Genomic DNA, 27,083 nt, shown 5'->3' with positions numbered 1-27,083 from the left:
TGTGCTGAGGGCTGCTTTTTGACCCCTGAGACATGCTAGGCTCGCATGTCAACAAGCCAGAAATGCCAGAGTCACTGTCAACAAGGACTAGAAAGCTGGTGCGTGAACACTCGGTCTACCTTGCTCTGTAGGGATAACTCAGACATCTGATCCCCTAGGGAGGGAGCTGCAGATGCCCACAGTGGGCAACTGGCAGTGCTCTGCCCTCTGTTGACTTCCCTATTCCCCTACCAGTGCTTTCTAAAGTCATGTCCCAAGTAAAACACCTGCACCTCAATTCTTTGCTTCTGGGGAAATACAAACCAAGGCATTATTTTTTCATGACTAGTCCTAACAAATCAGAGGACAGTTGCTTTTCATAGGAAAGACAACCTTATGCTTTAGAAGAGACCATGAATCCTACAATTTAAAGCACATAATATTTAGTAAAAATATCTCAGATTTTTAAAGTTTCGCTTCAGTGGTCAGGTGTGGTGGCACACACCTGTAATCCCAGCAACTTGGGAGGTTGAACCAATCCTTAACAAGTTAGTGAAACCCTGTCTCAAAATTTAAAAAGGTCTTGGGATGGAGCTCAGTAGTAGAGTATCCTTGGGTTCAATCCCCAGTACCACACACACAAAAAGTCCTGCTTCAGTCCAGAGCACACGGTGCAGGAACCAGCTTCTGGAAGAAAGAGGGATACCCTTTATCTGAACAGGAGGATCAGAGGGCAGGATGGACCCAGATGCTGGGAGAATATGGAAAGGTGAGGGCCCTGGGGCTTCTACAAATGTCTACAGTATTTTTAAAACCTATTTCATCCCTTTTTTCTTTCTTCTTATGACTCCCTTTTTTTTGGGGGGGGGGTTCTAACCCATTACCTTTTACCATCCCTTTTCTTCGTCTGTTTTCTCTCTCTCTCTCTCTTTATAATCTTTTTAGGTGTTGATAGATCTTTACTTTATTCATTTATTTACATGTGGTGCTGAGTATCAAACCCAGTGCCTCACACATGCTGGGCAATTGCTCTACCACTGAGTCACAACACCAGCCCTGTCTTTTCCTAATGTTTAATTTGCATTTATAACAGGTGGAAGGATGAGAAAATGGCCCTGGGGTGGTGGCTGAAAGCAAATATGGATGAGAGGGCTTCAGAACCACTGCTCACTCTGACTCTGCTCCTCCTGAGCAGGAGTCTTTCCATTAACTCAGAGAGGAAGTGGAAGCCTCTCGTGGCAACGATCACTCAGAGCCCACCAGAGGCCTGCCCGCACTCTCAAGAAAGCTCGCGCACTGGTGGGTCCTTGGTAGGGCTACAGCACCCCATAATTTGACACAAAACTGTGGGAGATAAGGCTCTCCTCCGTCAGGATCAAATGGAATGTCTACATAACACTACTGTGACAACCACACCCTGACCTGACATCTCTATCTCAGTGCATCAAGGTGATCTGATCACTTGGTACAGCACAGTAAGACTACACAGTCAATACAGGGCTATTTGTGTTTGTTTTTATTCAAGAAATATTTATTAAGCTTAAAAACCCTATTAAAAGAAATGCTGAGTATCAAGTGTAAGGTTTGGAATATTTACTATGATCTTTAGCAGAATGTCTAACAACACAGAAAATGCTAAATAAATGTTTTAATGAAGACTATAGCTTAGCATTCTTGGACACCATAACTCTCTGCTTAGAAGTCTCCCCACTTTACAGCTGTGCCCTAAGGATGGGCTTGCACTACCCATTTGAGTGAGCAATACCGAACAAAGTTCCTGGTATAAGCAGCCTCCCAATAAATATGTTTCATGAATAAATAAAACAAATGCATCATATAAAGTACATAATTATGAGCTACTACCAAAGATAAGCCATTATTTCTGGTATATTCAAGACCAAAAAGACCCCAAAGTGATCTTTTCTCACCCTCAAGAGAATCTGGTTTTCAATTGCTTGAGTTTAGAAAGAGTGGCTGGGGCTATGGCTCAATAGCAGAGTACTCATGGGTGAGGCCCTGGGTTCCATTCCTAGCACCACAAAAAAAAAAAATAAAAATAAAAATAAAAATAAAAAAGAAGTAAAGAGAATTGTTAACATTTATATAACCTGATTCCAAATATCACAAAAATGAAAGAAAAAATCAATCATACTCAATTCCCTCATGCAATGAAGTCACAATTCTTCACATCATTAGATTAAAGTTTTCTGGATTTCATCGCAGTTCCTTTCAAGACATTCTGCCAGTGGTGTGCTTGGCACCGTCACACTTCCATGCCACTTACCCACAGGCCTGACTGAGCCTCGCCACCTGTGACAAAACATTCACTCAGCGGAAAACTTGCCAACTGTTCCACTTCTGCATTTAAACAACAAACTGTCTGGAGGTAATTTTACAGAGTAACCAATTTCAAAGCCATATATCTCCTCCCTGCCAATGAGTAAACACCTAACTGACCCAAAGATCTCAGTAATACCAATGCAGGAAACTGAGCAGACTGCTTGTCTTTCCTACAGCACAAGGACATCCCAAAACAAAAGTCAAGCAGAGAAGAACAGAACAGAACATTTTTATCCAAAGTGAAGTTTCAAGGAGTGTTTAACTGGTCTGACCTGTTTCCAACGTGACACAAGTAGTCTCAGCGCTCACCAAGGCTCACATGACATGATGGCTGATGACTTTGGGATGCTCCTCCCAATTCCATACAAAGAAGTACACAAAACACAGAAGGATCTATAGCAACTGGACATCTCATAGAAAATAAATATGTAAGCCTATACATTTCAGATGGTACTGGAATGTTTAAAAAAAAGGCTGGAATTACTAATTAGGTGCATAGTGATTTGAAGAGCCCTCTCTGCCTAAAATATTTTACTCATCAGGATATAGGGCCTCAAGTTCCACCATTCATTCCTTTAAAGAGAATACTAATCAAGTCTCTAATTTAAAATGCAAATACATCTTTATGATAAATCATGCCTCATTTAACAATGGGGAGATGTTCTGAGAAATGTGTGGTCAGGTAATTTTGGTTTTGTGCAAATATCAGAGTGTACTTACACAAACCTTTATGAGATCACCTTCTAAACATCTAGGCAATACGGTACAGCCTGCTGCTCCTAGGCTACAAACCTGTACAGCATGCTACTGAATACTGTAGGCAATTCCAACACTATGGTTAATTATTTATGTATCTAAACACAGAAAGGGGACAGTACAAACATGGTATAAAAGCTTTTTTAAAAAACAGTACCCCTGTATAGGGCACTTCCCATGAATGGAGCTTGGGTGAGGCACAAGTGGGTGGTGAGCCAACGTGAAAGCCCGACACCCACGCATACCGCAGCAGACTGCACTAACTCTGTAAGCTTAGGCTGCACTAAACATGAAAAAGTACTTTTCTTTCTTCAATAGTAAATTATCCTTAGCTTACTGCAATTTTTGACTTTATAAACTTTTTCTAACTTTTTGACATTAATGCTTTGCTTAAAATACAAGCACACTGGCATATATACACAATGGAGTTCTTTCAACTCAGCCATAAAGAAGAAGAAATAATGGCATTTACAGGTAAATGGATAGAACTAGAAAATCAAGTGAAATAAGCCAGACGCAAAAATCATGTGTGGAAGCTAAAACAAAACAAAGGAAAGAAGGCAGTTGGGGAGGGAAACAAATTTCATTAAAAGATGCAGGAAAGATGAGAGGAGTAGGAGGAGAACCAGAAAGAGGGAGGAGGGACTGGGCTGTGACTCAGGGAGAGAGCGCTTGCCTGGCGTGTGTGAAGCACTGGGTTCAATTCTCAGCACCACGTACAAATAAATTTTTAAAAAGAAAGAAAAAAAGGAGTAAAGGAGGAAGAAGGGAAAGGGGAAGATAAATGGAATGAATTTAACAAAATCATGTACCAAAGGTAATTTCACCTACACGTAGAAAAAAGGAAGTTTAAGAGTAGAGGAGGGAGAATAGGAGAAGGGAAGAGGGGAGGAAAGAGTGGAGGAGGATGGGCACTGGATTCAAATTCAAATTGTACACATGATTTTATCAAAATGAATCCAATTACTATGTAAAATTATGATGCTCTAATTAAAAACACTGAAAAAGTACAATCACATTATATAACTATACAAAATTGTTTTCTTTACATTCTTATCCTATAAGCTTTTTTCTATTTTATTTTTAAATATTTTTTGTTAAAAACTAAGACACAAGACATACACACCTTGGCTGAGGCCTGCACAAGGTCAGGGCCACCAGGACCAGGCCTTTCACCTCCCCATCTTGCCCCACTGGAGGGGCTTCAGGGCAGTTACACACATGGAGCTGTTGTCTCCTATGGAGACAGAACCACTTCTGGATCCCTTCTAGGGAGCAGCCTGAACCCTTCCTGCAGTCTCTCCTCCCAGAAATATGTCCACTGTGGTTTGCTTGTTTGTTTTGCTTTTCTCTCATCAGAGATCTGCTTGTAAGCAGATTATGCACCATAAACATTCTTCTAAGAAAAACTTTTCATAATGGAGTCCACATTTTTAAACTTTTTTAAAAAGGGTATTTATTGAGGTCTATAAAAGTTTCTACTAAACCCTCCATTGTGAATTTTCTTGGGGGCTCTTTTTCTTATGCAGTTTCCTTTAATCTTGCTTCTTCAGCTGTGTTCCTGTTGTGGGTCTAATAATTCTTTATTAATCAATTTCTCATGAATAATCTCTAGGAACTTCTCAATCCACACCTAGGTAAAACTCATCTGACATCTGACAAAAGTTCATGTGCTGAACGCTTCATCCGCAATGCAGCAACGTTCAAAGGTGAGGCTTTTAGAAGAAACTGAATCATGAGGGCCCTGACCTTATCAGTGGACTGATCCATTGAGGGATTCATAATTTGATGGCATTACTGGAGTTAAGATCTAGCTTAAGGGTGGAGATCCTTGGGAGAAAACAACTCAGGTCCCTGAATACGTATAAGTATATAAATATGTGTATTAATAAATATGTTTGTTTTCCAATCACCATGAGGTGAGCAGCTCTGCTTCACACGTTCTCTCTGCCATGCTGCTTTGCCTCACTACAGGCCCACAGCAATGAAGCCCGTCAATCATGGACTGAAACTTCTGAAACCAGCAGCCTACACAAAAAGTTGATTTTCTCAGGTATTTTGCCACAGCAACAGAAAGTTGACTAATACAACATCTCAACCACACTCATGTTGATTTTTACAACATCCTCACCCTTGAAGCCATGGACAAACCTTTAGAGTGCTGATGCCATTCACTCGTGGGGACATCACCCCAAGATCAAGCAAGGTTCTTGATATGGTCAGAGATGTAACCCTTCTGGAATTACATAAGTGTCTCTCTCAGTTGCAATAACCTGGGTAAAGGTCCTTTTCCTCAGGTAATATACCTTAAAAATTGCTCCAATTTCTTGATGTACTGATTGGAGCAAAGAGGTGGTTTCAAGGGAGAAAGACCATTTCCATATTATGAAATTCATCAATAAAAAGAGCATTATCAAGAATAAGCAAAATCTTGAACAGTATATTATTCTCCACACAGTACTTTTCTATTTCACTGCCACAGTATTTCAAGAGGGCACCTTGGAAGAGGAAGTGGGTTATCCATAACTGACTATTGCTCTTGTAGCACCCTGGCAGTGTGTACTTAACAATATGCTCGAAAGCCCTGGGATTCTCTCCCATGCCAGGTCAAAAGGGCTTCAATTTGTAGCCTTCAACACTGTTACCTTGTTCTTAAAAGTCTTAAACCTGGCACTGACTCAACTTCCTCAAGGATCAAAGTCCTCTCAGGCATCTATTTCCAGGGAGGTTTCATTCGTACTGAAGATTTGTTCTGGCAAATAATGTTTCTCGACAACCAGTTCATCTAGCATTCCCAAAAGTTCTTCAGCTGCCTCACATCAGATCTCACAGATTCACCATTCTCTGTCACATTATGTAATGGAGACTGATTCTTAATCACGCAAACCACCCAGACCTAGCAATAAATCAACAATATCGCTGGGTCCAGCCTTTTCTTTCAGCATAGCAAACAAACTTGCTCTGGCCAGGACTGTCATGATGCTGAGAGGGACATGCTTCTATGCCAAGTCATTAGAAGTATCTCCATATCTGACGTAGGTACTTCTCGAATTTTGGTTAGTCTCATTGCCTTCAATGAAGTAGATCCTTTAGCAGCTTTTGTCACGTTCTTTTCTTCAGGATCATAGCTATGGTGGATGGGACATGGCTGACTGGTGAGCAAAAATCACCAATAATTTTCCACCTTTCAGTCCTTAATCACCTTTAATTTTGCTTCTAAGTTAATCACTCAATGTGACCTCTGACTGGAAATATTAGCAGTGATTTTGATGATCAGCACAAGATTAAACTAAACACAAGAGAAAGTGATACAATCAACAGAACTATAAACCCAAGATGTATGAGGCTGCTGCGGGCATGACATCACATACTGTTTTATAGCAAACCTTTTTTTATATATAAATCGAAAGAACACACTTTAAGGTAACGATTACAGTATAGTAAATGTGTAAATTGGTAATAATCATTATCATTATCTAGTATTATGTGCAGTTCATAAGTGTACAGGCTATACTTCAATAGGACAAACAGTGCAAGTAGGCTTTTGTACAACAGCATCACCACAAATATGTAACACATTGCTCTAAGACCTGATAAGTGCTACGATGTCTTTAGGCAATAGCAATTTTTCAGTTCCACTATAATCTTATGGAACTACAGTAGTATATATGTCCATGATTAATCAAAATGTCATTATGCAGCATTTAACTATATGGCAATACTATCTACCACTGACCATTATCATGTGTTATTAGTGTAAATTAATTTATTACAGTATTTTTCTCATTAATAAGCAGGACTGACAAATACGACAAAAACCCTGAGATTCCTGAAATATTAAAAAGGAGATGTTAGGCAACAAATTTAACAATTTTAAGCCAGGCACACATGTTTGGAATATAAATCAAAGTCATATAATGCCCTATTCTATTCATTTAAGCAAACTAAACAGAAAATTAACCTCTTAAGTGAAACAGATTAAGTATAATCTTTGCTGCAGGTTCCTTTCATCAAATAATGGAAATCCTCTGGTATCTTAAAAATACAGTAGGCTTTACAGTCGGTTAAAATGCAATGTTTGTTCCATTCCCTCTATCTTTTCCTCAGCTGTGAGAGCTTGGGCAAAGTGGTCAACTCATCCTTCAAGAAATGCTGACTGCATTAAAAATAGAAAGCAAACATAAAACCCAAAACATACATCTCACAGACATACAATGAAATGCATGGCAGTGAATAGTGATTAAAATTGTTTTGTTCCTTACAATAGGTAAAATAAAAACACACTTAACTGGTAATAGAAATTTATAACCAAAAGAAGTCAGTTAGCATAAGTAATGATCAAGAAAGTACTAAGTTAATATGAATATTGTTTCAAGAATACCAGTGAACAAGATTCTTAGAAGCAAATCAAACACAAAACAGATGGAATATTCAGATATGACAACTGACAATTCAAACACCACACATCAAAAAATTAAAGGTAGTTTTTAATATATAATCTATGCTACAAAAATTATTCTTAGGGCAAGGGATACAGCTAAGTGGTAGAGCTCAATCTTAGCATGTGCAAGGCCCTGGGTTCAATCCCCAGTACTATATATATATTCATGAACTTTTGACATTTAAGAAATCATAGTATCCAAAAATGTTGCTCTTTAGCAAGGTTCACCTTTGTAGCCAGAAATTTACACTGGCTCACCTAAATACTTGAAATAAAAAACTTTTAAAATGTTACAGAAAAATGTAACTCTAAAATTTACATTTCTATTTGGGTCATCTTCTCAACTCAGATCCACATATACAACTACTTAATGACATTTCATAGAAGGCACAAATGCCTCAAACATAACAGCCCAAATTGAACTCATCTCCTCCAATCATGTTTCTCAATCTATGGCTCTTTCTATACTCCCTACTTCAATAAATGGTCCCAGAATCCACTCAGGTTCCCAAACCAGATATTACAGAACTCATTTCACAAATGCTTATTAAACATTAATTATGTGCACGAACCATGATATGCCCAGAAATTGAATGTTCCTCGCTTTCCCTCAAGTCCACTAGAACTCATTCATTCTACCTCCTCTGTGTCCACTGAACCCACTTCCACCCTTCCTCACTAGCTGCATGCTGTACTTCTGGTTCTTTCTCAGTTGATTACTACAATAGCCTCTAACTAATCCACTAGGCTTTCAAGTACACTACTATCCAACTCATTATCCAGACTTGTCTATATCACCATTTCACTTCTATCTTCCATAAAATTTTCTCAAATTAAAGAGTTAATTTTCTACCCTTCCTTGAAATTTTAAAATTCTATCACTATCTTTAACATGAAACAGTATACAAAAATCTGTAAAAATTCTAAGTTTCCCACTGTACCCTGAAGCACTAGTAGAGATTCCTGCTTTATTAACTAAAACATGATGCAAGATTAAATAAGCAATTACCACATAGGTAGTGCTCACCCTAGTCTTCTACACAGACCAAAAATAACCTTACATATAAAATCAAGAAAATACTAAGTTTACAAAAATGTTAGCCTTCTAGAAAAAATATTCACTACCCTAGTATTCCCCAGTACCATAACAACTACCACTCCATTACCAGAAGCCTAGAATAATGTCTGCTACATAGAACAAATTATTTATTAAGTGAATTAAACTGCTTCTTAATCATCTTTAACCATGTCTCCTACTATTCTCCCCAGATCTCATAATAAAAAATAGACTTGCGTTTAGCCACATATAATATTCTACAAATAAACTAAAAATTTTCACTATTTTGAAAAAATGCTTTATTATCATGGGCATATTATAGAGTAAGCAAAAGAGCAGAAAAAATACTCACACTTGATAATCAAACCAAGGACTTCCTTGAATTTTCCTGCCAAGGTACAGGCCAAGCACATGATTTAGTTGTCAATCAGAAGTCAATAGTCCAAAAGTCAGAACATATTACAGACCGCCACTACTCCACCTCCACTCCCTAACCACACAGATTAAACCACAAAGGAAATAGAAAGTCAGAGTTTCTTTGTCATCAGAGCTTTAATTAGGAGATTTTTAGGGACTAGGGTTGTGGCTAGTGGTGGAGCGCTTGCCTAGCACGTGTGAGGCACTGGGTTTGATCCTAAGCACCACATAAAAATAAATGAAATAAAGATATTATGTCCATCTACAACTAAAAATATTTTTTAAATGCGATTTTTAAAAACCTTACCCAAAAATATTTAGCAAAGTTTTTTTTTTTTCAGTCTCTAATGTTCCATTTTTCCTTCCTCTTCAGAAGGCTCTTCTGCAGTGTTCCATCTTAACAAGTCTGAAAAGGACATTTTAACTAATTAACAAGGTATTTGGGCTTTATTAGCAGTGCGACCATTTCAAATTAAATAATTAACACACACAAGGAAATAAATGTTAGTCTAATATTACACTTCCCTGTCTCAAGTTTCTAAAGAAGAACTATTCCTAAATCTTGAATAAGCACACAATTTTCAAACAAAGATCTTCCAAAAGTTTCAAAACCACTGTACTATAAGGGCATGACGTGGGAGTCAGAAGGCTCTGGAGGTCAAACTGTACGTTTAAAACATACTCAAAGTGTTGAAAAACTTATTCTGCCAAACTGTGGGGTCCCTGCTGGCAAGAACCGTGCCTTAGTTTCCTTTGCATTGCAGTAGCACCTGGCACACTTATCAAATGAAAATCACCCTGCAAGCCCTTACAAGAGCTTGGGAGAGTTTATCACACGCTGTAAACTAAACCCTGTGCGGTGGCGCAATCCTATAATCCCAGCGACCCTGGAGGCTAGGCAGGAGGATGGCAAGACCAAGACCAGCCTGGGCAATTCGGGAGACTGCGTTTCGAAAGGGAAACTAAAAAGGGCTGGGTGAGAAGCAGCCCAGTGGTGGAGCCCGGCGGGTCCAACCCCAGGACCACAGAGAAGCGGTAGGGGGCTATGTAAACGAGGGTACATCAGCCTGCGGCTGAGCAGAGTGGGAGCGCAGCGCGAGCCGGGGACTTCCACGCTCCGCCTCAGGCCCCGACTCCCCACAGAGGAAATTTACCAACACCCTTCCCGGCAGATGTCGCAACCTGCCGCGGTCGCCCCAGCGCAGGGACGGCGGCCGGCACCGCCCTCTGGGAGCAGGAGCGGGCCGCACCCCGGCCTCACAGCCCCACCGGCCTCCGACTGCCCGCGAGCCCCGCGGCGGGCGAGAGCGCAGGGAGCGCGGGCCTGCTCACCTGAGCGCCGGGGCCGAACCGCTCCGCCCCGGTCCCGGCGCGCTGAGAGCCGTGGGCGGCGGCGGCGGCACGCGCCGGACGCGCCCCCGGAGTCCCGCGCCCACGCCCCAGCCCTGTCGCTCCACCGGCTGACAGCCCAGGTCCAGCGCCCACCTCGGCCTCCGACGCCCGGAGACAGGGGGGCGGGGCCCGCGCGCCGGCCGGGCGCACTGCGGCTGCGTGAGCGGACGTCAACGTCAGCGCGCCGGCGCCTCGAGCCCAGTCCACGGCGCGCGGGCTCCGCCCCCAAGCCGGTCATCCCGCCCCCATCCCCGGCGGCGGAGCTTGGAAGCGTAGGCAGGGTTGCCAACTGCTGGGAAGTGCGGGCTGACCACCCCAGGGCAGTGGCCCTCCTGATGGTTAGGGACAGAAGCGCCCACCTGGGAAAAGAAGGCTAACAAAACAGCAGCAGCAGGTGTATGACATAAAATGGATCCGCACAAAATAGAGGGCAACGCTCCCATGACTCCATCAATGAAGGGAGCTTGGTTGTGTGGAATGCTGCCATTCTGAATCTCTCGTCTATTATTATTATTGCTACTACTACTACTACCATTATTGTTATGTTAATGAAAGTGATTTGATACTCATTTTTTTTAAAGAGTGAGGCTCTTACTATGACTTCGCCAAGGAACCAAGGCAAACAACTTTCTCCCGCAGACAGACTGCATTAGGAAGAGAAAAGAGGAAAACAGCCTTAACTCTGTGGAAGCTTTTGATTGCTTGGGGCAGATGTGGAATGTGTATATAAGACAACCAGGAATGCAAACAGTAGTTTATTAGCAATGGCAAAGTGTTAGCTGACTCATCAATCCTCCCAAAGCCCTGTGAAGAGTATTCTGATACCCATTTTTCTAAATTTTACAAACTGAACATCTAAGGCTGAAACAAAATAATTTGCCAAACTGGAGACCCAGGATTTGAATGCGTGCAGTGTTACTCCAAAGTTTGTTCCATGAAGCATTATGGTACACTACCTCTCAACATCTACACCTCAGGTTCTGACTTCCTTCCAGAAGAAGGATTTACACATAGAAGTTCCAATCTCAAAAGGAACAGATATGAAACCAAATTTCAGCTACACAGAGCAAACATACAAGGTACAATATGGAAAAGGAGACTAGGTAGGAATGGTTTTAAAAGACTAGAGGAAAATCAAAAAGAGAAACATGCACCTGTCTTCCTTACTCTCAACTGCCACCTGGACAGTTTTACTGCCCTCATTTAAACTGATGCTTCAGAATTTGTTTCTGCACCTTTACAAAGAATAATTTCAATAGTCTTTTTCTAGTTACTCTTAACCTTTACTCCCAGGTAAGACCCAGAACCCCCACAAAGATTCAGGTTTGCTGCATCCAAACTACCAACTTTGTCCAAAAGGGAAATTGTCCCAGTACAAGTTCTCTGGACAAGACATTACCTAGGTAGGGTTCAGGTTCCCCAAACTAAACTGAAACTAAATTGCCCTGGAGCTGAGGAAAAAGAGTGAAGAGGGAGGTAAAAGGCACTCTGACCTTCATCCGACCTGGTGAGGGACTGTAGGGATGTGTGTCTGCCTCGGCTTCCTTCCCATTCCTGTGAGCGAGAGACACCCTCACCCTTAATCTTGTGACTACTGTTAAACTCTCTGACTTGCATGTGGCACACTGGGTTTGCATGGCCAAGCTCACTGCCTTCTCCAGTCTCCCACCTTTTTTACCAGCAGGCCACTAAAGTAAGAGTACCAAAGGGTGCCTCCAGAGAATTCAAGAAGAATTGCTCTAATAATGAAAGCCTTCCAATAGTTGTTTTATGTTTAACTTTTCACTTTGAAATAGTTACAGATTCACAGGAAGTTGCAAAGATAGTAGAGTGGTCTCATGCATCCATGGCTTTGACATGGCACAAAGGGTGGCTACGTCTCTGCACTGTTTAATCGGGTCATTTCATGTAACCATCACTGCAAACTAAACGCAGAACTCTATTATCCCTGTGAAGGTCTCCCTCCAGATATACTTTATACTCACACGCACTCCCTTCTGTTGCCCCTAATCCCTGACAACTAGTACTCTGTCTTCCAGTTTTCTAATTTTACCTCTGAGAATGTTATGCAAAGGAAGTCAGACAGTCCGTAACCTTCATATACTGGCTGTTTTCATTCTAGATAATGCCTCTGAGAGCTATCCAAGTTGTTGCCTACTTCAGTAGTTTCTCCTTTCCATTGCTAAGTCATATTCCATGGTAAGGGTGTTCCATGGTCCAACCATTCACCTACTGAGGGAACTGGTTGTTTCTAGTTTCCCACAATTACAAATAAAGCAACTATGAACAATTGTGTACAGGTGCTTGGGTGTGGTCTAGTGATCTAAAAAGAAAATATGTAAAATTTTCTTTTTTCCATTTCTTTTGCCCTGACTGAGGGCATTATATTTTTAAGGTGGGTCCAAGGAGAAAGGGGATGTTTCTCACTTTTCATTTTGTCTTTCCTGCTGGGTCCTTTCTTCTGTACTTGCAAGTTCACATGCAGGGTACATCCTCTGAGTCAGATTAAATCAGGTTCTTGTGGGTTCCCTGAAGTTATCCTCCTCACCATTTTCTGGGAAATATTTCACTTTTATATGAAAACCCTAAAAATAAATCACTGAAGACAATAAGAATCTTCAAGTTTAAAGAGTGACTGGAAAAAATTTCTAGTGATATAATTTCAAGCAAAGTAAAAGGATTAGAGAGAAAACAGATTGTTTTCAAAATAATCCACAGAGATAGCCACCAAATTAACCAAACTTAGTTACTTTCTGTTTACATTGATATTTTCACCATAAAAATGTCTTACACTAGAGTAAAATGACATGTTTCCAAAAGGTAGTAAATAATAACATTAACCATTTATTAAATACATATTAAACCTGTTATCCCAGCAACTGAGACTGGTGGGTAACAAAATCAAGGCCAGTCTTAGCAACTTAGCAAGGCCTAAGCAACTTAGCAACACCCCATATCAAAATAAAAAAATAAAATAAAAATTAAAATGGACGAGGACATGGCTCAATGGTTAAGCTATGTGGTACTTACACACACAAACAACAACAACAAAAAAAAATGCAAAATAAAATATGTGCATATTAACTGCCAGGCACTTAGCTAATGCCTTATGTATATTCTTTCATTTAATTCATATAACAGATCATTAATAAAAGTACTACTTGCAGACAAGGGAGATTAGAAAAGTTGAAGAATTTGCCCAAAATCAAATAAGATAAAAAAATGGAATCAGACCTTGAACTTAAGTGAGTCTAATTCCAACATCCATTATTATTCAATGCTCTAAAATAGACCTAATAAAGTAAATTATTTCTCAAATTGTAGTAGTGCAACAGGATAAAATGTAAAATTACAACTACTTTACAAAATACAAAATAGTGCCATTGGTGGTGCAGGTCTGTAATCCCAGTGACTTTGAAGGCAAGACCTGGTCTAAAAAAATCAAAAATAAAAATAAAAATAAAAGAATGATGTTAAAGCAGCATATTTTCTGTAGTTTTAATGCATAAAAAGAATTTATTGCTACCAAATTCAACAAAAATTGTTCCAAGTGTTTAATGCAGGTTTTTATTCCACTATAATAATTTCTGAAAATCACAGTTTTTTGTGTATAGTTAAGATTATCCTTCAAATTGTTATATACTTCTATAACATGGGGATACTAAGTCCAAAGTCAATTCTCTCTCTCCAATCCACAATGAATTATGCTTCAGCATGCATATTATGCGTGATGAGTACATTCCATCTTATCTGCCACGGACAAGAGCACCTTCAACAACAACAAGGTATCGGTACACACTGTTTTAATCGTGGAAGATCTGGTTGCATTGCTGCCCCATGAAGCCAAATATTTGAGAGACAGGATTTCAGTGGGAAGTAAGGGTTTTAGTGGCTACAAGCCAGCAAGTTGGAAGACAGGGAATATTGTTCCAAAAAAGCCATCTTTCATTAGAGAACAGGGATATCACGCAAGGTAACTGTCCCCAGGAGAATGGGGAAGATAATAGACAAGCAACCAGCCAGGAGAGTGAAATGCAACTTTTCACAGGAACAGTCTCACCAGTTATGTGGCTCTGCTCAGAGGTGTCAGGTATGGCAAAGTCAACGGGGGACTCAGCTGCGTGACCTCCAAAATTAGTGGATTTTTAAAATCGACTGAAAGAGGGGCTGGGGCTGGGGTTCAGTGGCAGTGTTCACCTCGCATGTGCGAGGCATGGGGTTCGATCCTCATCACTACTTAAAAAAATAAGTAAATAAAGAAAGGTATTGTGTCCATCTACAACTAAAAACAAAACCAAAAAAAAAAAGGGTAAAGAATAAATTTAATTTTTTTAAAAGATCAACTGAAAGAAAGTGGAGCTAAGGAGTCTATTCAAGTTTTCCTTTGGCAACACTATTAGACCATTTAAAATTAAAAACAGTGATAATATCAAACGCTGGCAAGGAAGTAGAGAAACTAGAGCAGTTCTGTGTCACTAGTGGGAATGGGGACAACCCCACTGGAAAACTGGTTGACAATTTCTTACGAATATGAAATATCACACACTTTATTTGAATTTCCATTCAATGAAGAATACTTTTAAAATTAAGTTATCATTGTCTAGTGACTTTGGATACTGCCTAAACTTCTCACTTTGAAATATGATGCATTAACCCAATACTCAACTTAAAGTACCTTACACTTCTTAGTAACACTACATATTCATATTTGCTGAATGACATCATAGTCATAACACTTGCTATAGCAAATATACATTGAGCACTTAATGAGTGCCCAGGTATTTTTTTTCTTAGCACTTTATACATATTAGTTTATTTGTTCCACACAAGAAGATCCAGCTAGCAAAAATTGTGATAGCATAAAGATGAAAGCAAATGTCATCCTAACACACATGACTAGGAGACAGTATTTTCTTTTAATTATTTACTTGGAAAAAAATTACTTTGCCAGGCAGGAACCATGGTGACACCTGTAATCCCAGCCACATGGAAGGCTGAGGCAGGAGGATCACAAGTCAGAGGCCAACCTGGGCAACTTAGACTGTCTCAAAACAAAATTTTTTCAAAAGGGCTGGGGATGTAACTCAGTGGTAGAGTGCTTGCATGCATCCTGGGTTTAATCCCCAAATATCTAAAAAGAAAAAGAAAAAAATTTATCTTACAAAAGTAAGTTTTAATTAAGTTATATGCTATACTCATGTACCTTTTGTACATATTTAATCAAATAGACCAACAAAGGATAAAGCTATCAATTTGAGAAAGGAGTTTTCAAAATCCAAATTACTATGTATATTCTCTGCATGGCTTCTACTGACAGCAAAATTGAAGTTATAAGTTTGTTTGTTTTTTGTTGTTTGTTTGGTTTGTTTTGTTTGGTACTGGGGATTGAACTCAGGGGCACTTGACCACTGAGCCACATCCCCAGCCCTATTTTATATTTTATTTAGAGACAGGGTCTCACTGAGCTGCTTACTGCCTCGTTTTTGCTGAGGCTGGCTTTGAACTCATGATCCTCCTGCCTCAGCCTCCCAAGCCCCTAAGTTATAACATATCATATAAAATATGAAACAAAACAAAACATATCATATAACATTAGGAAAACAAAAAAATGTGTGCCAGATATACTGAATTCTACAACTAATTGTTCTAACATATTTTTCAACTTTCACTACTACTATACAAATCAGTCATGATATTTGGAACTGGACTTCTGCCTATATCCATTAGAAGTGATGTTTATGAAGGGTTATGGTTTGGATGTGAGGTGTTCCCAAAAGCTCACATGTGAGACAATGCAGGAAGGTTCAGAGGAGAAATGATTGGGATGTAAGAGTATTAACCCAATCAGTGAATTTTGGATTAATTGAAGTGTCAGGGTGCGGCTGGAGGAGGTGTGAATTGGGGCGTGGCTATGGAGCATATATATTGTATCTGGAGAGTGGAGTCTCTCTCTCTGCTTCCTGATGACGTGAGCTGCTTTCCTCTGCCACCCTTTTCCGCCACGATGTTCTGCCTCACCTCAAGCCCCAAGGAATGGAGCCGGCCTTCTCTGGACTAAGACCTTAGAAACCATGAGCCCTCAGATAAACTTCTCCTCCTCTCCAATTGTGTTGGTCAGATCCTTTAGTCTCAGCAGTTTAAAAACTGACTAAAACAGTTAGTGATTACCAGTTTTACTCACAATTATGATGCTGTTCTAGGAGCTGGTCCTATACTGTTGGACAAATCCCTGGCCTTCATAGAGCTTGCATCCTGGCAACAGAAACAACCAATACCCACGTGAACAAAGAAGTAAGATCACTTCAGATGGTCATGAGTATCAAGAAGAAAATAAAGCATGACAATGTGCCAGAGAATGACAGGGTTCAACTTCAAAGGTGCTGGTCAGAGAGAGGAACAAGCAGAACTCACAGCTTATCAAATCAGTTCCTGTATCGATGTCAGTTTCCTGGTTTTAATAATGTAGGGCTGTTAGGTTAAGATGTTACAGGGAAAGGCCAGGGATGGGCTCACAGAACTCTCAGTACTGCTGTAGGAGCCCCGTGCTGGACTTCAGGGAGAGTGAGGAAAGGAAGTTCTGTCGAGGTATCTTTTGAGCAGAAATCTGATGACTGAGAAATTGCTTGTGTGGAGAGCAGGAGGAACAGCCTTCCAGTGAGGAGACATGGCACCTGCAGAGGTCCTAAGGCAGAAAAGGTTTGGCAGGCCCAGGAGTTGAGAAGTTCCATTTGGCTGGGGTCCAGCAGGCAAAGGAGATTGGGACAGCAGGATACGGGTGATGAGATGGGAAAAGGACTCCTGGGGGCTTGAGACATTGGACTATGTGAATTTTGAATTTTAAGCTTCGAATCTAACAGGAAGGTAGTTTTTTGTAACCTTCAACAAGCACTTCAGCTCCTACTGCATTGCGAATCATTCATTCTTGACCACCTACAACAGTGTCCTCACACACTGATGTACACACAGGTCACTGGGGTCTTGCTCAAACACAGGTTCTGATTCAGAGCCTGGTGTAGGATCTGAGATTCTGCATTTCAACAAATTCCCAAGTGATACTGATGCTGCTGTTCCAGATACCAGACTTCGAATATCAGGTTCTAAGTAAGAAATTTTGAATTTACTTTCAAATCCATAAGAAGCAACTGAAAGGTCTTAAGACGTAATCCCATTTGTTTCATGCTGTGCTCTGAAGCTCCATGAGGCTCTTTGTGTTCCAGTTCCAGTTGCCTCCTTCAACAGGTATTTAGAGCTGGTATCAAGTCTCCAGGTTGTCCTTTCAGTACTAGGATTTTTCCATGCATTGTCTTTGGAATTTAACTCCAGGAGTTGAGCTAGGTCAGGCTAGCTACAGCAACCAAGTCCAGGGGAGTATTTTCAAATGTTTTTGTTTGTGTACTTCCTAAAGATATTTAAAAACACTCCTTCGCACTACGGAGGAGGGAGAGAGCCTCACTACCCTCCCCTACCCCTTAAATGTGTGTGTGTGTGTGACGGGTGAGTGTGTTGTGTGCCACATGCATACCAGGCGAGTCCTCCACCACTGAGTACACGCCCAACCTGTTTCTGTTCTGAGGCAGGGTCTCACTGAGTTGCCCAGGCTGGCCTTAAACTTGTCATCCTTCTTCCTCAGGCTCTCAAGTAGCTGGGATTACCAGTGTGCACCATCATGCTTGGCCCCTCAGGTCTTATGTGGGCTCTTTGATTGCATCTATGTGCCAGAGTCCAGCCCTAGCGGCAGTCGGGGGTCCTAGGTGGATGGGAGGCGTCAGCACGGTGAAGAAACAGCACACAGAGACACCAAGTGTTCTGAGGCTGAATCTCAATCTTTATTATTCACAGAATCTTTTTGTATGTTTTTTTTTATTTGGTATTGATTACATCATTTCATGGTTAATACAATGGTTCTTGGAAAGGGTAACTTCTTTTTTTTTTTGTAAACAAATGGGATACATGTTGTTTCTCTATTTGTACATGGAGTCAAGGCATAGCATTTGTGTAATCTTAAATCTACATAGGGTAATGTTGTTTGATTCATTCTATTATTTTTTTCCCTTCCCCCCCACCCCTGGAAAGGGTAACTTCTATAGAAACTTAATGACATATTCTTTCAGGGAAATTAAAACTAAACAGAGCATGGTGCTCTCTACCTTGCTGGGAACTGGGTTGTTTTTGATTTAAGCTATCATGCAGTAAGAACATGTTTCTTGAAAAAGATCATTAATTATACACTTAAAGATTTTTTTTTTTTTACTTAGGAAAGACAGTAAAATGAATCATACATCACTTTCCTATGTTCATATATGAATCCACAACCAGTGAAATTCCACATCATGTACAACCATAAGAATGGGATCCTAATTAAAATAAGTTATATCCCATTCATGTATAAGTCAAAATACACTCTACTGTCATGTATATCTAAAAAGAACAAATAAAAAATTAGAAAATTTTTTTAATAAATAGTGAAAGACTAGGGTTCCTTTCACCAACTTGCTTACTTGGGTTTATTACAGCCTAATGGCCTGTCTGTGGTGACCAAAGCTGTTTTCCATGTTAGTAAGGAAGAGATACCCACCCAAAGTGATCTTTATGGTATGCTATACATGAAAAAAGGCCAACTGGCCCTTTGCAATCATAGTTTTTCAGATGACTTCAGCTTAAAATTATCAATATGCCAATTTGGCACATTTTGAGATGATACATCTTTAACTCCTTCAACACATTAAGTCTTCAGTTTTTCATCATAACTTTAAATTGTTACAAAGATTGCAATTATATTGACTATAATCTTGAAATTTTAAAATAAAACTATAACATCACTCTTTTTTAAAAAAAAATTTTTAGTTGTAGATGGACACAATATCTTTATTTTATTTATTAATTTATATGCAGTGCTGAGAATGGAACCCAGTGCCGCACACATGCTAGGCCAGCGATCTACCACTGAGCCACAACCCCAGCCCCAACATCACTCTTAAATATATTCAATGGGATCTAAATACTATCATTTATAACAGCTATAATTCACTTAAAGATAAATAATGGACAAGATTTCTTATTTTATTTTTAGCTCCTGATATTCAAGCAAATCTCTATCAGCACACTAACACAAAAGCTGAAAAACAAAGATTTCAGTGATCACAAATGATAAGGAATAGTGTCTTTGTAAAAACAGTTCTGAGAAATCACCAAGCCAATGGACTATTACAGCTTTCAACAGCAACAGAAAGAAAAAAAGACAAAAAGGAAGGAAGAAGGAAGGAAGGAAGGAAGGAAGGAAGGAAGGAAGGAAGGAAGGAAGGAAGGAAAGAAGGAAGGAAGAAGAACAAATGAACACACTGGGGAAGGTGAAAAATCTGATTTCAGGAGTTATCATTTTATAATATTTGCTTATTTATTTATTTGAAAAATATAAGACACTCTTCACTGCAAAACCTTTCAAACATACAAAACTGGTATCACAATCTTTTTTTTTTTTTTTTTTTTTTGGTCAACATCACTATCTGCTATGTTTTTTTCCATAACTTTATTGAGATAAAATTGAAGTACAATAAAATGTACATATTTGAAGTATGCAAGTTGATCAGTTTTGACATGTATGTATGTGACCAATATGACCAATATAAAAAGGATTTTCATTACTATTTTTGAATTGCAGTCTTTAAAATTCTATCCTTATTCTGTGTGTTGAACATTTTCATTCTAATGAGCCTTGGTGTGGATCTGTTGTAATTTTGTACATTTGGGATCTTGTAAGCCTCTTGTATGTTATTTTCCATTTCATTCTTTAGGTTTGGGAAATTGTCTGATGTTATTTCATTGAAAAGATAGTGTATTCCTTTGGTTTGTATCTCTGAGCTTTCATTTATCCTGATAAATCTTAAATTTGGTCTTTTCATGTTATCATGTAGTTCTTGGAAGTTCTGTTCATGGTTTCTTAACATCTTCTCTTCATGGTCAACTCTATTTTTGAGATAATATATTTTGTCTTCATTGCCTGAGGGTCTGTCTTCCAAGTGATCTAGCTTGTTGGTGATGCTTTCCATTAAATTTTCAATTTGATTTGTTGTTTCCTTCATTTTGAAGATTTCTGCCTGCTTTTTCCCTCAGAATCTCTGCCTCTTCATTGGCATGATCTTTTACTACCTGTATTTTCTCTCTGATTTCATTCTTTATACCATCCCTTACTTCACAGATCAGTGTAACTATGTACATTCTAAACTCCTTCTCTGACATTTTTCCACTGTGATGTTGATGAATTGTTATTGGAATATCTTGGGGTTTTTTGGAACAATTTGTTTCCTTGCTTTTTTGTGCTGTTTGTGTGTCTACTCATCTAACAGTATGGACCTGAGGCAGTAGAGTTTCTACCCTGTGGACTTAGAGTGTCTCTGAAGTTTTCCAGTACTTCACTTTTAAAGGTATATAAATAATAACAACAGTCAATGCAAACAATATACAGCATTAAACCAAATAGCTCCTACTATGATGTCTAGAATGTTAATTATCACAATAATCAGAAATGATATGATAAGTTATTGCCTACAATAAAAACAGCAAGTTTGAAAAAGGGTTTATAATTTCAAGTGATGGACAGAAAAAGAATAGAAGTGATACAGGATGTGATGGTGATGAGGGAGGAGGAAAGAAAAAGAAGTAAAAAATTAAAGGAAGAGTGAAAGGGAGAAAAATAGAGATTGGCTGTTAGCAGAAGAAAAGAGAAAACCAAGGGAAACAGGTAGGAGAAAAAATATACATATAAAGTAAAAGTTTTTAAAATTAAAAATAAATTTAAAGAATATAAAGCAAAATGAAAATATACTAATCAAACATCCTAGTTCACAAAAAACTAACTCATGAAAAATAATTGGCTTCAAAAATGCTCTCAATGAGAAAAAACAAATGTGAATATGTATAAATGTCTGTTTTAGTCAGCTTTTTCACTGCAATGACTAAAGGATCTGACCAGAATGATTTTAAAGGAGGAAAAGTTTATTTGAGGACTCATGATTTCAGTCGTCTTAGTCCATAGAAGGCTGGTTCCATTCCTTTGGGCTTGAGGTGAGGCAGAACGTCATGGTGGAAGAGTGTGGCAGAGGAACACAACTGAATTCATCAGGAAGCAGACAGAGAGAGACTCCACTCTCCAGAAAAAAAAAAAAAATTCCATAGCCACCTCCTCCAGTCACACCCTAACACTTCAATTAATCCAAAATTCACTGATTGGGTTAATACTCCTACAACCCAATGTTAGTGAGAAGGGCTAAAGAAGTACATTTCATACTGCTTACATTAGTAAGCAAGACATAGCAATCATAAATATTTATGGCCCCAACAACACTACATCAAACAAATCCTTCCCAATTCCAGGAGCCAAATAGACTACAACAAAATAATTCTAGGTGACTTAAACACACCTCTTTCACCACTGCATACATTTTCCAAACGAAAGCTGAACAAAGAAACCACAGAACTCAATAACACAATCAATTACTTAGACTTAACAGACATATATAGAATATTCTATCCATCAATGAGCGAATACACTTTCTTCTCAGCAGCACATGATCCTTCTCTAAAATAGACCATATGTTATGCCACAAAGCAGCCCTTAGTAAATACAAAAGAATAGAGATAGTACCTTATATTCTATCATATCATAAAGGAATGAAATTAGAAATTAATGACAAAATAAAAAACAGAAACTACTCCAACACCTGAAGACTAAATAATGCACTATTGAATGATTCATGGATAACAGAGGACATCAGGGAGGAGATAAAATATTCTTAGAGGTAAACAAGAACAATGATACAACATATCAAAATCTCTCGGACACTATGAAAGCAGTACTAATAGGAAAATTCATCACATGGAGTGCATTCAATAAAAAAAATAAAAAGTCAAAAACTAAATGACCTAACATTACATCTCAAAGTCCTAGAAAAAGAAGAACAGATCAAAATCAAAGGTAGTAGGAGATAGGAAATAATTAAAATCAGACCTGAAATCAATGAAATTGAAACCAAAAAAAATTCAAAAAATTGGCAAAATAAAAAGTTGGTTCTTTGAAAAAATAAACAAAATTGATAAACCTTTAGCCACACTAACAAAGAGAGGGAAAGAGAAAACTCAAATTACTAAAATTCATGATAAAAAAGGAAATATCAGGACAGACACCATTGAAATACAAAACATAATTAGAAGCTATTTTGAAAGCCTATACTCCAACAAAACAGAAAATCTCAAAGACTTTGACAAATTTTTAGAGACATATGATCCTCCCAAATTGAATCAGTAGGACATACACAATTTAAACAGATCAATTTCAAGCAATGAAACAGAAGAAGCCATCAAAAGCCTACCAACCAAGAAAAACCTGGGACCAGATGGATTCTCAGTGAGTTCTGCAAAACCTTCAAAGAAGAATTAATACCAATACTCCTCAAAGTATTCCATGAAATAGAAAAGGAGGGAACCCTTCCAAACTCATTCTATGAAACTAGTATCACCCTGATACTAAAACTAGCCAAAGAAGCATCAAGGAAAGAAACCTTTTGACCAGTATCCCTGATGAACATAGACACAAAAATTCTTAATAAAATTCTGGCAAGTCACATACAAAAGCATATTAAAAAGATAGAGGGCCATGATCAAGTGGGGTTCATCCCAGGGATGCAAGGTTGGTCCAGAAATCAATAAATGTAATTCATCATATTAATAGGCTAAAAGTTAAGAATCATATGATTATTTCAATAGATGCAGGAAAAATGTTTGATAAAATACAGCACCCCTTCATGTTCAAAACACTAGAAAAATAGGGAAAGTAGGAACACACCTCAACATTGTTAAGGCTTTCTATTCTAAGCCCACAGCCAACATCATTCTAAATGGAGAAAAACAGAAAGCTTTTCCTCTAAAATCGGAAAGAAGACAGGGATGCCCTCTTTCACCTCTTCTATTCGGCATCATCCTTGAAACACTAGCCAGAGCAATTAGACAAACTAAAGAAATTAAAGGGATATGAATAGGAAAGAAAGAACTCAAACTGTCACTATTTGCCAATGACATGATTCTGTATTTAGAGGATCCAAAAAACTCCACCTAAAAACTTCCAGAACTAATAAATGAATTCAGCAAAGTAGCAAGATATAAAATCAACACACATAAATCTAATGCATTTCTATTCATGAGTGATGAATACTCTAAAAGGGAAATTAGGAAACCTACTCCATTCACAATATCCTCAAAAAAATATATAATGAAAACTGCAGAACACTAAAGAAAACCTTAAAAGATGGAAAGATCTCCCATGATCTTGGATGGGCAGAATGAATATTGTCAAAATGGTCATATTACCAAAGGTGCTATACAGATTCAATGCAATTCCAATTAAAATCCTTATGACATTCCTCATAGAATTAGAGAAAGCAATCATGAAATTCATCTGGAAGAATAAGTGACCCAGAATAGTCAAAGCAATCCTGAGCAGGAAGAGTGATGCAAGAGGTATCACAGTACCAGAACTTAAACTATACTACAGAGCAATAGTAACAAAAACAGCACAGTATTGGCACCAAAATAGACAGTAGACCACTGGTACAGAATAGAAGACACAGAGACAAGCCCACAAAAATACAGTTACCTCATACTAGACAAAGGCACCAAAAACATGCAATGGAGAAAAGAAAACCTCTTCAAAAAATGGTGCTGGGAAAACTGGAAATCCATATGCAGTAAAAAAAAAATTAAACCCCTATCTCTCACCTGCACAAAACTCAACTCAAAATGGATCAAGGACCTAGGAATTAGATCAGAGACCCTGCACCAAATAGAAGAAAAAGTAGGTCCAAATCTTCATCATGTTGGCTTAGGACCAGCCTTCCTTAACAAGACTCCTAGAACACAAGAAATGATAGCAAGAATCAATAAATGAGATGGGTTCAAACTAAAAAGTTTTTCTCAGCTAAAGAAACAATCAACAATGTGCAGAGAGAGCCTACAGAGTGGTAGAAAATCTTTACCATGTGCACTTCAGATAGAGTACTAGCCTCTGAAATTTATAAAGAACTTAAAAAAATTTATACCCAAAATACAAAGAACCCAATCAATAAATGGGCTAAAGTATTGGGCAGACACTTTACAGAAGAAGATATACAGGTGATCAACAGATATACGAAAAACTGTTCATCTTCTCTCGTAATTAGAGAAACGCAAATCACAACCACCCTAAGATTTCACTTCATTCCAATTAGAATGGCTATTATCAAGAATGCAAACAATATTAGGTGTTAGCATGGATGTTGGGGAAAAGGCACACTCATACATTGCTGGTAGAATTGCAAATTGGTGCGGCCACTCTGGAAAGCAATGTGGAGATTCTTCAGGAAACTTGAAATGGTCCCACTTTTTGACCCAGTTAACCTACTCCTCAGTTTATACCCAAAGGACTTAAAATCAGCATACTACAGTAACACAGTTACATCAATGTTTATAGCAGCTTAATTCACAATAGCTAGATTATGAACCAACCTAGATGTCCTTCGATAGATGAATGGTTAAAGAAACTGGGGTATATATACACAATGTTACATTATTCAGCCATAAAGAAGAACAAAATTATGGCATTTGCAGGTAAATGGATGGAGTTGGAGAATATCATGCTAAGTGAAATAAACCAATCCCATAAAACCAAAGGTCAAATGTTTTCCCTGATAAGTGGATGATGATACATAATGGGGGGAGTGGGGAGCGGTAAGAGAATGGAGGAATTTTGGATTGTGTAGAGGGAAATGAGGGGGGGAGGGGTGGGGGTATGAAAAAGATGGTGGAATGAGACAAACATCATTACCCTATGTACATGTATGATTACATGAATGGTGTGACTCTACATCATGTACAACCAGAGAAATGAAAAGTTGCACCCCATTTGTGTACAATGACTCAAAATGCAGTCTGTAAAAATAAAAATTAAAAAAAAATTTTTTAAAGTCTTTTATTGATTGATTTTTATTTTATTTTAAATTTTTTGGTGCTAGGTACTGAACCCAGGGCCTTGTACATGCTAGGCACATGCTCCACCAGTGAGCTACACCTTTGGCATATAAATAAATGTAAATTTTATTTTAGAATTTCTTATGACCATAAAGCTCTTATAGTTAAAATTTTTCTTGTGGACTAAATTATGATTCAGATTATTAGTGGAAGTCAATTAACTGAAATAATTATTTTATAAACTTTGATAAAAATTATTTTGGGAGTAAATGTGCTAGAAATATAGACCTTATTTAGGGAAAAGAACTGGTTTTCTTCAAATTAGTTGATATATCTGCAACTGAATCATCAAATTGCTTAAAGGAGAAATGATTATTTCTAGAGCTCATGTGAATTTATGAAGACTGAGAAACCTTGTTCATATAAAAAAGAAATGGGGATGAAAGAAGCTTTACTGGATCAATATTTCTCGTTTGAATTCCTTCAGACTTATTTACCAAAAATTGCAATATGAGCTATTATTGAAATTACTATTATTGCTGCTATTATTTTGAGGCTGGGTCTCACTATGTCGCCCAGGCTGGTCATGAACTCCTGGCCTCATGCAATTCTCCTGCCTCAACCTCCCAAGTAGCTGGGACCACAGGTATGAACCATCACACCCACCTAAAAATTATTTTTAAATTATGTCCTTGTAACATTAAGTATTAGAAACCAGTCAAAAACCTTCTGCTGCAAAAAGATTTATTACCTAGTCATCAGTCATTTATTCCAAAAGGAATTTACGAAAACTTTGCAGATGATGATAATTATTTTTGTTATTTTTCTCACGGAGGCACCTTGTTGAATTCATTGCACTCAGAAGAGTTGGGGGTCAATTGTTAATTTCTTCATAGCTTTCCGTATGATATCTTTGATTGAAATGTTTTGTTGTCTCATATGCTGTAAATATATTTTTGTCAAACCCTAAAGCTATAGATTAGGCTTATTTGTGAAAAATATCTACATTAAACCTAAATAGCAAATTCAGCCTTCATTTTTACATCAGTTAGGCGAAACAGATTTACTTGTTTAAAAAAAGTTTGACATTGCTGGGCTCAGTGGCTCATGCCTGTAATTCCAGCAGCTTGGGAGGCTGAGGCAGGAGGATCATGAGTTCAAAGATAGCTTTAGCAAAATCAAGGCGCTAAGCAACTTGTGACACCCAGTCTCTAAAAAAATAAATAAATAAATAAATAATAAAAATAAATGACTGGGATATGGCTCAGTGGTTGAGTGCCCCTGAGTTCAATCCCTGGTACCAAAAAAAATTGACATTAATTTTCGTGTCAAATGAATATGCTGATATGCACTTTGGAGGATACCACTGAAAAGTAAAGTGTAAATTAATACTGGAAGTAAAGTCATCAAGGAAATGACTTAGGACATAAAATTGGATTCACAGTAAAAAGGCATAGGAGGAAGAATAAATTCATAAGGTAAAAGAAATTATATATTTCTTGTTCTTTTTAATTTCTTTTTATTTTATATGTTCTAATTAGTTGCACATGACAATAGAATGCATTTATGTATTTTGATAGATCATACATACATAGAGTGTAATCTCTCATTTTTCTGGTTGTACATATTGCAGGATCACATCCATCAAGCAGTCATACATGTACCTGAGGTAATAATGTCTGTTTCACTCTGCTATCATTCCTTCTC

At 38.3% G+C, this 27,083-nt stretch overlaps 1 protein-coding gene across 1 annotated transcript in view; it reads right to left on the bottom strand.

The window, feature by feature from the left end:
* The window catches only part of Bltp1 (bridge-like lipid transfer protein family member 1), a 191,499-nt gene extending 181,004 nt beyond the window's left edge, over positions 1 to 10,495 (bottom strand). The window contains 2 exon segments of the mRNA XM_047567624.1: positions 9,298 to 9,396; positions 10,323 to 10,495. The gene's annotated coding sequence lies outside the window, so the exon portion shown is untranslated.
* Between the last annotated feature and the right edge of the window lie 16,588 nt (positions 10,496 to 27,083).

This window comes from Sciurus carolinensis, chromosome 10 (genome assembly GCF_902686445.1).
Source record: "Sciurus carolinensis chromosome 10, mSciCar1.2, whole genome shotgun sequence".
Classification (NCBI taxonomy): domain Eukaryota; kingdom Metazoa; phylum Chordata; class Mammalia; order Rodentia; family Sciuridae; genus Sciurus; species Sciurus carolinensis.
The sequence above is the reverse complement of the archived record's forward strand: the minus strand, read 5'-3'. Positions and strand labels throughout refer to the sequence as shown.